Consider the following 13,451-nt stretch of genomic DNA (forward strand, 5'->3'; position numbering starts at 1 on the left):
TTCTACCGACTCCGTGTCGATGCCAGCTCCGTGCTGATGTAATTTCTTTTCAAAACATTTTACCGACTCCGTGTTGATGCCAGCTCCGTGCTGAAGTAATTTCTTTTCAAAATGTTCTTCCGACTCCGTGTCGATGCGAGCTCCGTGCTGATGTAATTTCTTTTCAAATGTTCTTCTGACTCCGTGTCGATGCCAGCTCCGTGCTGATGTAATTTCTTTTCAAATGTTCTACCGACTCCGTGTCGATGCCAGCTCCGTGATGATGTAATTTCTTTTCAACTGTTTTACCGACTCCGTGTCGATGCCAGCTCCGTGCTGAAGCAATTTCTTTTCAAAATGCTTTTCCCGACTCCGTGTCGATGCCAGCTCCGTGCTGATGAAATTTCTTTTTCAACATATCTTACCGACTCCGTGTCGATGCCAGCTCTGGCTGATGTAATTCTTTTTCCTTAAACGATCTAGCACCACCAACCAAATCACCCAACACATCACTTTCACATCTCATCCGCCCCCTCAAAGAAGGGGAAATTCTGAACAATTGGGAAGAATTCCCTCTAACCCTTGAGGCTACCATAGCCTTAAAAAAAAAAAACGCCGTTAGGCAACATCAGTTTGCCCGAGGATCATAACGAGCCCTCATCCTCGGGTAAAGACTGTTTTGAGGGCTCCCTATCTTTACTAATGCATGACTGCTCTTCTTATTTCAGATGTCCGAAAAATAGCACTCAAAAATCAAAAAAATCTAAAAGTCTTCAAAAATCAAAAAAATCAAAAAGTCTGCAAAAAACAAAAAAATCAAAAAACTTTCAAAATCTCAAAAAAATAGATATATTTTAAAAACCAAAAAAAGAGTTTTCTCAAAATTTAAGGGATTTGTCTCAATCGAATGGACTTTTGGACAGAACAGAATATGAAAAGGATGAGTATGATTTCGATCTCAAACTCGACTTTGATCTCATGGGAATTGAAGAAGAGTCTGAGGACGAAGTGGAATACCCTCCTAAAGAAATCAAGGACCTTTTAGAACAACATGAAAAGGGTGTTCAGCCAAACATTGAGGATACAGACTCAGTTAATCTCGGCACTGAAAATGACCCACGTGTTGTAAAAATCGGAGCCTTATTAACCCCTCAGCAGAAAGAAGAAATGATTGAACTATTGCGTAACTATCAAGACATCTTCACCTGGTCCTACCGAGATATGCCTGGGTTAGATACGGATCTTGTTGTTCATAAGCTACCGATCGCTCCTGGAAGTAAGCGATCAAACAAAAATTGAGAAGACTCAAGCCAGAATGGACACTCAAAGTCAAAGATGAAGTGATGAAACAGTTTCAAGCAGGATTTCTCGCAGTCTCCACGTACCCCGAATGGCTAGCCAATGTCGTTCCGGTACCAAAGAAGGACGGGAAAGTACGAATGTGTGTCGACTATCGGGATTTGAACAAAGCCAGTCCTAAGGACGATTTTCCACTACCCCATATCGACACTCTAGTCGATAGCACAGCGGGGCATGGTATGTTCTCATTCATGGATGGTTTCTCCGGATATAATCAGATAAAAATGGCAGAAGAAGACCAAGAGACCTACCAACGTGCAATGACAGCTTTATTCCACGACATGATCCATAAAGAAATGGAAGTCTACGTAGATGATATGATCGCTAAATCAAGCATAGAAGAAGATCACCTGGTAAATCTCAAAAAATTGTTCGACAGGCTAAGGAAATACAGATTAAGTCTCAATCCAGCAAAGTGTGTATTTGGGGCAACATCAGGCAAGTTATTGGGTTTTATCGTCAGTAGAAGAGGCATTGAGATAGATTTAGCAAAAACCAAGTACATTCTCGAAATGAAAGCACCGGTATCAGAAAAGGATGTCCGAGCATTTCTGGGTAGAATACAGTACATCAGTAGGTTCATTGCGTAACTCACGCCTATTTGTGAACCAGTATTTAAGTTGCTAAGAAAAGATATGCCAAAAGCATGGAACCAGGATTGTCAAGAAGCCTTCGACAAGATAAAAAAATATTTGCTCAATCCACCAGTCTTGGTTCCTCCTACGCCAGGACGACCCTTACTGATGTATATCTAGGTGCAAGAAACGTCTATGGGCTGTGTACTGGGGCAACACGATGAGTCAGGTAGAAAAGAGCAAGCCATTTACTATCTCAGCAAGAAATTTACTGATTATGAAGCGAAGTATTCGGCACTCGAGAAGACTTGCTGCGCACTGGTATGGGCATCCCAACGACTACGCCACTATCTCCTCAGCTACTCGACCATGCTCATTGCTCTAATGAACCCGTTCAAGTATCTCTTCGAAAAACCGACATTGACGGGTCGTACTGCAAAATGGCAATTACTATTATCTGAGTTTGACATCACCTATGTCACTCAAAAGGCCATCAAAGGGCAAGTCATTGCCGACCGTTTAGTCGAGCATCCATTGCCTGATTATGAGCCATTGAAAATAAACTTTCCTGACGAAGTCATATTACTCACGGAGATCGAGGACGATGACGAAGAACCAGGCTGGAAAATGTACTTTGATGGAGCAGCAAATCAAAAGGGGAACGGAATAGGGGCAGTCTTGATCAAACCAGATGGGTCCCACGTGCCAATTGCAATCAGACTAAAATTCCAATGTTCTAACAATGAGGCTGAATACGAAGCGTGCATAGCAGGGTTGAAAGCAGCATTGGATCTCGAGGTAGATGAGATCGATGTCTTCGGAGACTCAAGCCTAGTAGTCTATCAGACAACTGGAGAATGGAAGACCCGAGAGCAGAAATTGATCCCTTACCACGAGTATCTAGAGGAACTAAGCTCATGCTTCGATAGAATCTCATTCACTTATATGCCGAGAGCTAAGAATCAATTTGTTGATGCACTAGCAACGCTCGCTTCTATGATCAGTATCTCGAAGGACTTAGTCAATGACCCTATTGAGATAGGGATTCAAGATGAGCCAGCTTACTGCCTACCCGTCGAAGTTGAAGAATCTGAAAAAAAGCCATGGTACTCAGACATCAAAGCCTATCTCGAAGATCAAACTCTCCCATCAGACGTAACGTCAAATGATCGAAGGACTATTCAGAAGCTAGCAGGCCAATTCTTCCTAAGCAATGACATTCTGTACAAGAAGTCACATCATGAAGTCCTACTCCGATGTGTGGCAGAAATAGAAACAAAACGACTTATCGAAACCGTACATGGTGGAGTCTGCGGACCCCACATGAATGGTCACATGCTTGCTAAAGAGATCATGAGAATGAGATATTACTGGACAACAATGGAAAGTGATTGCTATCAAGATGTCCGTAAATGCCATCTCTGCTAGATTTATGCCAATAAGATCAACGCGCCACCTTTAGAGTTGCACAATATGACTACTCCTTGGCCCTTCTCACTCTGGGGCATGGACGTTATTGGACAGATTTCGCCAAAAGCTTCAAATGGGCACCGCTTCATCCTAGTCGCTATCGATTACTTTACGAAATGGGTAGAAGCAGCTTCTTATGCAAATGTCACCTAGTGCACTGTTCTGAAGTTTGTTAAGAACAACATCATCTGCCGTTACGGACTTCCCAGTGGATTAGTGACAGACAACGCCAAGAACTTCAAAAACAAGGATATGATCAAGATGTGCGAGGACTTTCAGATCACTCATCACAACTCAGTACCGTATAGACCCAAAATGAACGGAGCAGTCGAGGCCGCCAACAAAAATATTAAAAGAATCATCGAGAAAATGGCAGTCACCTACAAAGATTGGCACGACATGTTGCCTTTTGCCCTTCATGCTTACCGGACTTCATTTCGAACCTCAACTGGGGCAACTCCGTACTCATTGGTGTATGGAATGGAAGTAGTCTTACCTGTCGAGGTTGAGATTCCCTCCCTCCGAATCTTAAAAGAAGCAGAGTTGGATGAAACAGAATGGATTCAAGCTCGATTTGATCAACTAAACCTGATTGAAGAAAAGCGTCTCGCAGCTATCTGTCATGGTCAAATTTATCAACGGCGAATCGCACGGGCTTACAACAAGAAAGTCAAATCCCGAAATTTCTCACCAGGAGACCTTGTCTTGAAAAAGATTTTACCAATCCAAGAAGATGCCAGGGGAAAGTTCAGACCAAACTACGAGGGACCATTCATTGTGCAGAAGGTGATGACGGGAGGAGCTTTGATCCTTACAGAGATGGACGGACAAGTCTTCCCTCAACCGATCAATGCTGACACCGTTAAGAAATACTACGCCTGAGATCTGACCCTGAGATGACGAAAGGCCATATTTGCTATCCTGAAAACAACTATCTAACCCTAGTCAACCCTTTTGAGCCATCACGTTCATTTCTTAACCTAAGATTGGGGCACTCAATGCAAAAAAAAAATAATGAAAAAAAGGGGGAAACAAAAGACAAGAAAATCAGAAAGTCAAAGCATCAGCTATTCCTGGCCCGCATGAGGATAAACTGTGAACGGCTAAAATACAAAAAAATCAAAAAGTCAAAAACTCGAAAACTTGATCTTGAGCTCGACCCAAATCTCCAGCCTAAACAAGTTCGAGAGACGCTGGGAGGAGACATAGATCACCTTTTCGAAACAAAAAGAGACGAACCCCATGTCTAGCCTACTTTAGATAAACTCAGACTTTAACCTCTTTTGTACCTTTCCACTACACTCAGCCTTAGCCAACACTTCATCCCATCAAAAGTCCTTTCGGATCAGGGAATGTTCTAAAGCATCATAACGACAGTGGCAGCAACAATGATCTTACGACTTGGTCCGGACCCCAAAGTCTTGCTAATCGTTGGAAGATTCGAGAGGGGAGTCCAGGTCGGATATTCGAAAAAAAGAGTACTCAAAGTGTAGAGTAATCGATCTCGCGGCTCAACTTGAGTTGCCGAGCCACGAACAGTCGTCAGCAAACTCGAGAGGGGAATCTAGATCTGTTACTCAAGAAAGAGTGCCACTACAAGAGTAGAGTCGCCGATCTCACAGCTCAACTTGAGTCACCAAGCCACAAAGAGACAGAGGCTCCAAACAAGATTTGTAATGTAAAAATCCAAAAAATACAAGCATAGTCTGAAAGGGCATAGTGAAAACCCGAGAGGGCGTTATGAATAAAAAAATCAGACTATGGCAAGATCAAAGCCACCGGCACGATGAAAACCCAAAAAGGCATCGATGCGCAAAAATGTGGAAACCGGGTCTGGTGAAAACCGTAACTGGCACCAGGGGCAATAAGGGGATAAAAAAAAAAAAAAAACTCCTGGCCCGCACGAGTATAAACTGTGAACGGCGAAAGTTTCCCAAAATCCTAAGTCTCATTGCTCGATTGATATTCACCCAGTACTGGGGCACTGGGGATGACTCTAAAAAGAACCTGAGAACTGCTGACATCCATATCATCAGTAGTTGGCAAAAACACAAATATCATCGAGATAACAAAGGTTTTTCAAAAATCTTCATGTTTTGGATCTACAATATCTATTCGACAAAGACAAATCACCAAAAATTCAAATATTTTCAAAACTACTATTTTGGCCAATGATGAAAAGTCTAGGACTTATTCAAACATCATATTTTCAAAGCAATAGATACACCTGAGGCCAAGTAAGTAAAAAACCTATTTTCCTTTCATTTCAAAAAGTTTCACATTACGTTTTGTAAAAGGAAAAGAAAATACAAAAAAAAATGGTGCCAATCACACATCTCGACGAGAAATGAAGAAGGAATCAAGTCTCTCTTCCAAGGCACGAATGCGGGCAGCTTGCCCCATCATTACCACCTTAGCGTCCGAAGCATCACGGCTCACCAGGTAGGATGTAAAGGCATCAAAATAGGGACCCTGGGCAAGCCTCTCCCGGAGATCCTCAATCTCCACCCTCAGAATATAAGACTCTTCGATCCTCAAAGACTCAAGTCGAGCTATCTGGTTCTTCAGATCATTCTCAGAACGTAGCCAAATCTTCTCAATCCGCTTATGAGACACCTTCATCTTCACCAGTCGATCACGGTGGTCAGAGGAATGAGAACCAGAAGACCTCATTTGAACTGAAGACGTGGCACAAGTTCTCTCAGCAATTTGTTGTTGCATCCAAAGTTGGTAGTTCTGTAAAGAATAACCAGGAAATACCGGATGATCAAGAGTCACCACGCTCTTCCAAGCTTTCTCTAACCGATTACGTAATTGCCATGAGGGGGGGAGAAGAAGATGAAGAGAAGGAAACGAATTGAAATAGCCAAGTGAAACACTTGGCGCGACGTTTTGAATATAAAAATATTCTGGTCCGTGCATGAAGCACGGACTGAATTAAGTTCGCGAAGTCTGTGCTTCATGAACGGACCTAAAATATTAAAAATAGAGTCCGTATTTAAAGCACGGACCGAATGAAGTTTAAACAGTCCGTGCTTCAAGAACGGACCACCAAAAAAATAAAAAATCAAAAAAAGAAAAAAATCAAAAAAATCAAAAAATCAAAAAATCAAAAAAAAAATCATCAAAAAAATCAAAATGGTATTTTTGCAAAAGTCAAATTCAATTGCTTAAAGACTCGCTTGAAAATACCTATGTCAAAGTTTTTCTCAAACCATCACAAATCTAAGACCTCACACGAGCTCCGCGCCACGAGGTCGAGGAAATCAACCGGCACCCTGTCAGACCCCGTGCTTGGGTAGCCATCTCTTATCCATCAAATCAAATCGGTGTTTTCAAAAACTTGTCTGAGCAAGATCCTCGGACCCGCAAAAATCAGGGTTTCGTCTATTCTTTGCAGTTCTTTGCACGCAATTCCTGCAAAGAGGGGCAGCTGTAGACACCCGAATTTGAGCGGGCCCTCGACGCAAAATACCCTAAAAGTCGAAAAACTGGGAATGGGCTCCAAAGCCCAAACCTACAAAAACCCAATGCATTTTCAATTAATAAATGTTCGAGGCCACGTGAGTGGCCCATGGACCCAAACACCTCATCCCTAAATCCAACCCTATATAAACCCCAAAACCCATCTTTATTCTACAACCCAACCCAAATCCATCACCTAAGCCCATTGGATCCCTACCCCAATCCACTACTAAAGCCCAAAGCCCAATTCAATACCCAAACCCAATCCAACCTATCAATCTCATCAAACCAATCACCAACTCAATACAAAAAATGACACATGTCATCACACCCTTCCACCTCCCTCATCTAATCAACCAACTCCATCACTTCCCTCCAAAAATCAACTCATAACCCTACCCTAACCTAACCTATTCCCCATCCTCTCATCATCAACCACCCACCTCACAACCCATACCCTACATACCCTAACCTATTCCCCATTCTCTAATACTATCAACCACCCACATCACAACCCATATCTATCCATCACTTTCCCTTAAAACACTCCCACAAAATCACCTCAACCGATACCTCCTACCATCATCCCCATACTCTTCTCTCTAATCATCCAACCACCATCACCAATCAACTAATCTCTTCATCTCCCCATTTGCCACATGTCATCATCCCTTCACCCCTCCCAAAATCCAACCAATCAACCTCTTACACTACCCATCCCCCCAAAATCAAACACCTTACCTCTTCAACCATCTCAACACTCCTTCTCCAAACAACTCCCTTACACCACCATTCCTCCCATCAACCATCACTCATCTCACCCCACCAAACACTCTAGCCAAATGGATTTGGGTAAGATCCAAACCATTTGGGTTAAAACACAACCCATTTCCCTCATTACAAAACTACCCTCATTTTCACCTCAAATTTCATACCCTTCTTCTCTCAAACCCATTCCATTACCCCTTATTTTAATCCCTCACCCTATTATACCCTTAAAACATCTCCCAACTTCTATAAAAACCCCTCCATTCTCCTCTTACAATAACTAATGAAAATTTGACAAAAAATCCTTAAAAAGATAACTCTCCCTTCTTACTACTCTTAACCTTTAACTCACCTCACTACACTCAACCCTCTCTCATCCCATACTCAAAACTCTACTCTCAATCTTCTAAAAAGTCTACAACTCAACTCAATCTTCTACAACCTCAAGCAAGTCCAAGTCAACTCAAAGAGGAACATCAAGAAAAGCCTTGAAGATCAAGATTGGGACAAGGTGGGTTCGAAAAAGGACCATCCCCTCTAACCCCCTCCTCTACTCTCCCTTTTCCCACACATTAGCACACACCACCATGGGTTAAATCACCAAAGGGCCCCTTCTACATAAGGGTGCCCTTAATGATTGAAGCCAACATTGAAAGTCTCTCACACTTGAGGGCACACATCAAATTTTTCTTCGATTTTATTTTATTTTTATTTTAAGAAAACCGAATCCGAGGTTACCACATTGTGTGGGTGGAGTAGGGTGCCTAACACCTTCCCTACTCCACAAATGGACCCCCTTACCTTGAATCAAAGGTTGGGCCACGTGCATTATCCAACGAGAGTCATCAAACATACAAAATATATGATTTTTCAAAAAATGTGACATCGGGTGACCATTCACACCCTTTTACCAATTTGAATGGTGGCGACTCCAAAACACCCCAAAGTGGAGGGATGCTTTTAAAATATTAAAAATCCCATGTCCACACGTGTGATTCCTCAACTTACATAAAATAACGATTTTTCAATGTAAAACATCTCACACTTCAATCATTAGGGATATTGTCTAGTGTTCAAAATGCATCATTGCTAAGAAAAGAAAACAAACAAAAAGTTAGAGTGATGATCAACATAACTTACCTTACTTCCAAACCTCAGTGTAATCGATAATCTTGCACTCAAATTGAGATTAAAAAAAGGTGGTGCTGTGTTTAAATCCTTTACAGTTTTCTTTGCAAACAATTCCCAATCAATGCTTCTTAAATGCGAGATGGTCTAAGAATATGGAGGAAGATGATTGTGGAACAGATAAGAGAAGACATATTGAAAAAGTCCTTGAGATGGGACCAAAATAGAGAAAAATAGAGGAATTAGAGGATCTCTCTAAGGAAAATTGGATGATGGGAGAAGATGATGAATTTTTGATGCTAGAGGAAAAGAGAGATAAGTCGAAGGTGTTGTGATGGTGAAGAGAAAAAGATGGAGGTTGAAGGTCTTGTGATGGTGATGAGAAGAAGATGGAGGTTGAAGGTAGTTCGGTTGGGCTAGAAAAAAAAAACGAGATGAAAAAAGATTGAGGATGAGGTGGCTAGTGCGTGGAAGTAGCTCCTATAACTGAAGAAGAAAAATAATATGGTGATGATGGGGGTTGATGTGACTAAACAAAGGCAAGTCTCTTCTCTCCTTATTTCTAGTTTTTTTGCTCTCATAATTTTCGATCCTCTAAAACGTAGGGGAAAGGCTGGTTTTAAATAGGAAAGAGGATATGAGTCCTAGAAGGGCTTTCTCTCTCTCTCTCTCTCTCTCCCTCTCACATGGAAATACATAGGCAATGATCCCATGCATCTTATATGTACTGTTATAAATCCATTCATTCATTAATTTGATTGGGTGATCATGAATATTTTGTGACTTTAAGCTTGATCGATTGGTTAGATGCTTTTTATTAGTCTATTTGTATTTGATTTCAAGATTAATTGAACCAATTCACGTGATTAATTTACTATCTTGATTTGTGATTAGTAGATATTACCATTCCCACCTCCACCTATACTTGATTTAGTTTTTATTTTTTTATTTTTTTAAATCTGGGTATATTAAGTGAAAATTTATATCATGATTGTGGCTTTAATTTTTTAAGTTTTGGAAGTTTACTGATCGAGCATTTCAATCTTTTAAATTTAAAGTTTGGATTTGTTTTTTGAACTTCAATTTTGTATTTCAAGTCAAAGTTTCAATTTTTCGATTGAATTAGAATTTGTCATTTTATGTGAGTGATGGGTGTTATTCTAAAGAAATGGAAATCATCATTTCATGTGATGTTATTTTATTTCATGTGATATTATTTCATTTCATATGAAAATTCTTTATTTCGAGTGAAAATTAGTTGTTTTCCTAAACATGGGAATTTTTAAATTTTATCGATTTGCATGAATATTACTGAAATGTTTATTTTTGGTCATAATTTCACGTTTTCCAAGGAATCAAGGTTTCTACTTGTGAATTAAATGTCAGGAGTATTTCAGTCATTTTGTCAATTTGTCTGAATTTTGGTGAGAAATTTTGTTTGGTCATGATGTGATTATTTATAAGTTATGATGTCACACTTTACTAGCATTGCGAGGATTGTAGGTTATTAAGGTGTGCAGCAACCCTGAGCATACGTACTCGTTAAGTCGAGTAAAAATATGGAGCGATCCTAAGTGTGTATAATTTCAAAATTAACCGAAAAAAAAGAAAATGGAATAAGGACTGGGAAGGGATTGGAGAAAAGGGTCTCTCGCAAGTTTTGGGCTCTTTACATGTATTATATGCTCATCATTAGGAATTCACAACAATCAGGTGACGAGCTGTCAAATCAGGTAGTCGTAAAATGGGGTGTCTACAATACCACTACTACAAATGGGACTTGACGGGCTTCTTGACTAGTCAGGAGGACCCAGTTGTGTCCCATCTTCAGCTTGTAAATGACCTGTTGGTCTTCGCGGATGCTTTTCATAAACAGTTAAACTTGCTTAGTAAAGTCCTTTGTGGGTTTGAGGCAATTTCTAGATTGACATTCAATTTTCGCGAGAGCAAGGTGTATGTGGTTGGTAGTGTTCTTTGGGGTGTTTTACGGGTGTGTTATTCACTTCTTATTTGGGTTTACTTTGGGGGCTCATTTTAAGAATAAGTCCATTTGGGTTCCCGTCATCGAGAAGATTTAGAGAAGGTTGGGTTCATGGAAAATGATATACTTGTCAAAAGGGAGAAAGGTTGCTCTTATTAAGAACTCACTTGCCTCAATGCCTCTATACTACTTATCTTTATTTTCTATTCCAAAAAGTGTGGAATTGAAGATAAATAAGTTTTATAAGAAATTTTTGTGGCATGACAAAGTTGGGAAGAGTAAGTTTCACCTAATGAGTTGGGACAGGATTTGTGTGCCAAAGTCTCTTGGGGGTTTGGGGATAAAAACACTTGGGTTTAATGAACAACACCTTCTTGGGCAAATGGCTTTGGCGTTTTGGCAAAGAGAAGAATAGTTTGTGGAAGAGGGTCATTGCGGCAAATTTTGGTGTGTTAGAAGGTGGTTGGGAAAGCCAGGGCTCACGTGCTCCTCGTGGGTGTGGCCTTTGGAAGGGGATTATTTTGCATTTACCGATTTTTTGTAAAGGAATTGGCTCAAGGTTAGGGAATGGGCTTCAAACCAAGTTTTGGGAAAATAATTCGTGTGGGGATACATATTTAGCCTTATAGTTTCTTGAGTTGTTTGGGTTGTCCTTGAGAAATGACTGAGTAGTGGCCTCATTTCTTACACGAGAAGGGCTTGGGTGGACATGGGACTTTGGGTTTAGAAGTGACTTCAATGATTTGGAGCTAGCTTGGTTCACTTCTTTGATTGAGTAGCTGGAAGGCATTTAGTTGAGGACTGGAGTTCATGACGAGAATTTTAATGGGAATGAGGGATAAGACATTCTCAATGAGATATTTTTATGTTTCATTGGGGAATCGCCTCATGCCAAAGTTCATTTTTTCCTCAATTTGGGGTCCAAAAGTTCCCTCTAGGGTGACATTTTTCAATTGGTGTGCCTTGTTGGGTAAAATTTTAATTATGGACCAATGTATGAAATGGGGGGTGATGGGACCGAATGTTTGTAGTTTGTGTCTTCGGAGTGATGAGTCCGCGAACCATGTCTTGCTTCATTGCCCTTTTGCTAGTTGGGTGTGGAGCCACTACTTGGCCCTTTTTGGTGTGGAAAGGTGTTTCCCAAGGTTGGCCAAAGACGTCTTCGAGTGTTGGGCTTCTTGGGGCTACTCGTTTAGGAACTCAAAGAGACTTCTTTAGAGCGTTATTCCTTTTGCCATTTATTGGGGGCTTTGGAAGAAAAGGAATAGCAAGAGTTTGAAGGCATATCAGACACATGGAAGAGCATTATTTATCCATATTAGGGCTTTTAATCTTTTGGTATAAGGTTTTTAAGGAGATTAAAGTGGTCTTTTTTGAAGATTTCCTGGTTATGTGGGAGCATATTTGTTGTCTTGATCCCCCTTGATTATCTTCTTATTTTTTCTTTTTGTGTTGTTGTATTGTTTATTTTGATGGTTTTCTCAATTGCTTAATAAAATGATCTTTGCCTATAAAAAAATTCCTTTATACTCCTCATCCATCCCTCTTATATTCTCCACCATTTGTTTATTGAAAACCTTAACCTAAGATAAAAAATGGAAGAAAGTGTAGATAGAGTTGGAACTTCAAACCCTTCATCCCAAAAGATGGAGAATCTCATACAAGTACACTTTTCAATGTCAATGGTAAATTATAATTAAAAAAAAAAAAAAAATTTATGTTAAAAATTCTTGGTTAAAGCTTATGTCTCCTAAAAGCTTTCTTTTTCTATTACATAGATGCATTGGTTTCTTACCCTTTGTCTCCAAAAATAGGCCACAAAGTTACATTGGTTTGGCACAAAGATACACTGGTTTCTTACCCTTTGAAAGCGCCCTCGATCCGCGGGGTGCGCGGATCCGCTTTTGACCCTTGAGGTTTGGGAGTCGCCACCTAGTTATTACGGTCTAGGAACCGATCAATGACTCTAAACGGATAAAAACTAATCTAAAACCAAGAAAACTGAATTCGGGGATCATGTTACGGGATTGGAAGGTGTTAGGCACCAATCCCGCCCGGCCAAAGCCGGTCTCTACTAAATTCCCAAGTAGATTACATTGCTAAAACCTAGATAAAAATAGAAAATAAAAATAAAAATTTACCTTTCCGATGGCAAGGACTTGGTTCCCTCAGATCTGACAAAAAGAACTCCTTGTACCGTGCTCCCTTGCTTCGTTCTGTTTTCCGGATTTGACTTCGGATCTCCGAGGCAAGGTATCTCCTTGTTTTTGAATCTGAACTCTTCAAGTTCGTTGAGGATTTGGGGGTGTTTTTAGAAGGCTTTTGGGTGTTTTCTAGACTAAAATTGAAGGAGGGATGTTAGCTAAGGAGTTGGGACTCCAAAACTAGGGTTTATGGGGGGCTAGGGGAACTTCTAGACCTACTTTTCTTAGGGTTTATAATTTTATACGAAAATAGGGTGTGAGCACCTCTATTTATAGATGTTTTTACGGGTTGATTTGGATAGAGTTAGTGTTTAATTAGAGATCTTTTAATTAGAGTTGTGTTTTAATTTGACTTGTTTTAGGTAGAATTGTATTTTAATTAGAATTGTTTTAGGTAGAATTGTGTTTTAATTCAAATTGTTTTAGGTAGAATTGTTTTTAAGTTAGAACTCTATTAGATAGAGTTATTAATCAATTATAATTCTATTATGACTTTTGGTCTTATTTGATTGACTTTTAATG

Source organism: Akebia trifoliata, chromosome 6, assembly GCF_017979445.1.
Source record: "Akebia trifoliata isolate Shusen 1 chromosome 6, ASM1797944v1, whole genome shotgun sequence".
Lineage (NCBI taxonomy): Eukaryota > Viridiplantae > Streptophyta > Magnoliopsida > Ranunculales > Lardizabalaceae > Akebia > Akebia trifoliata.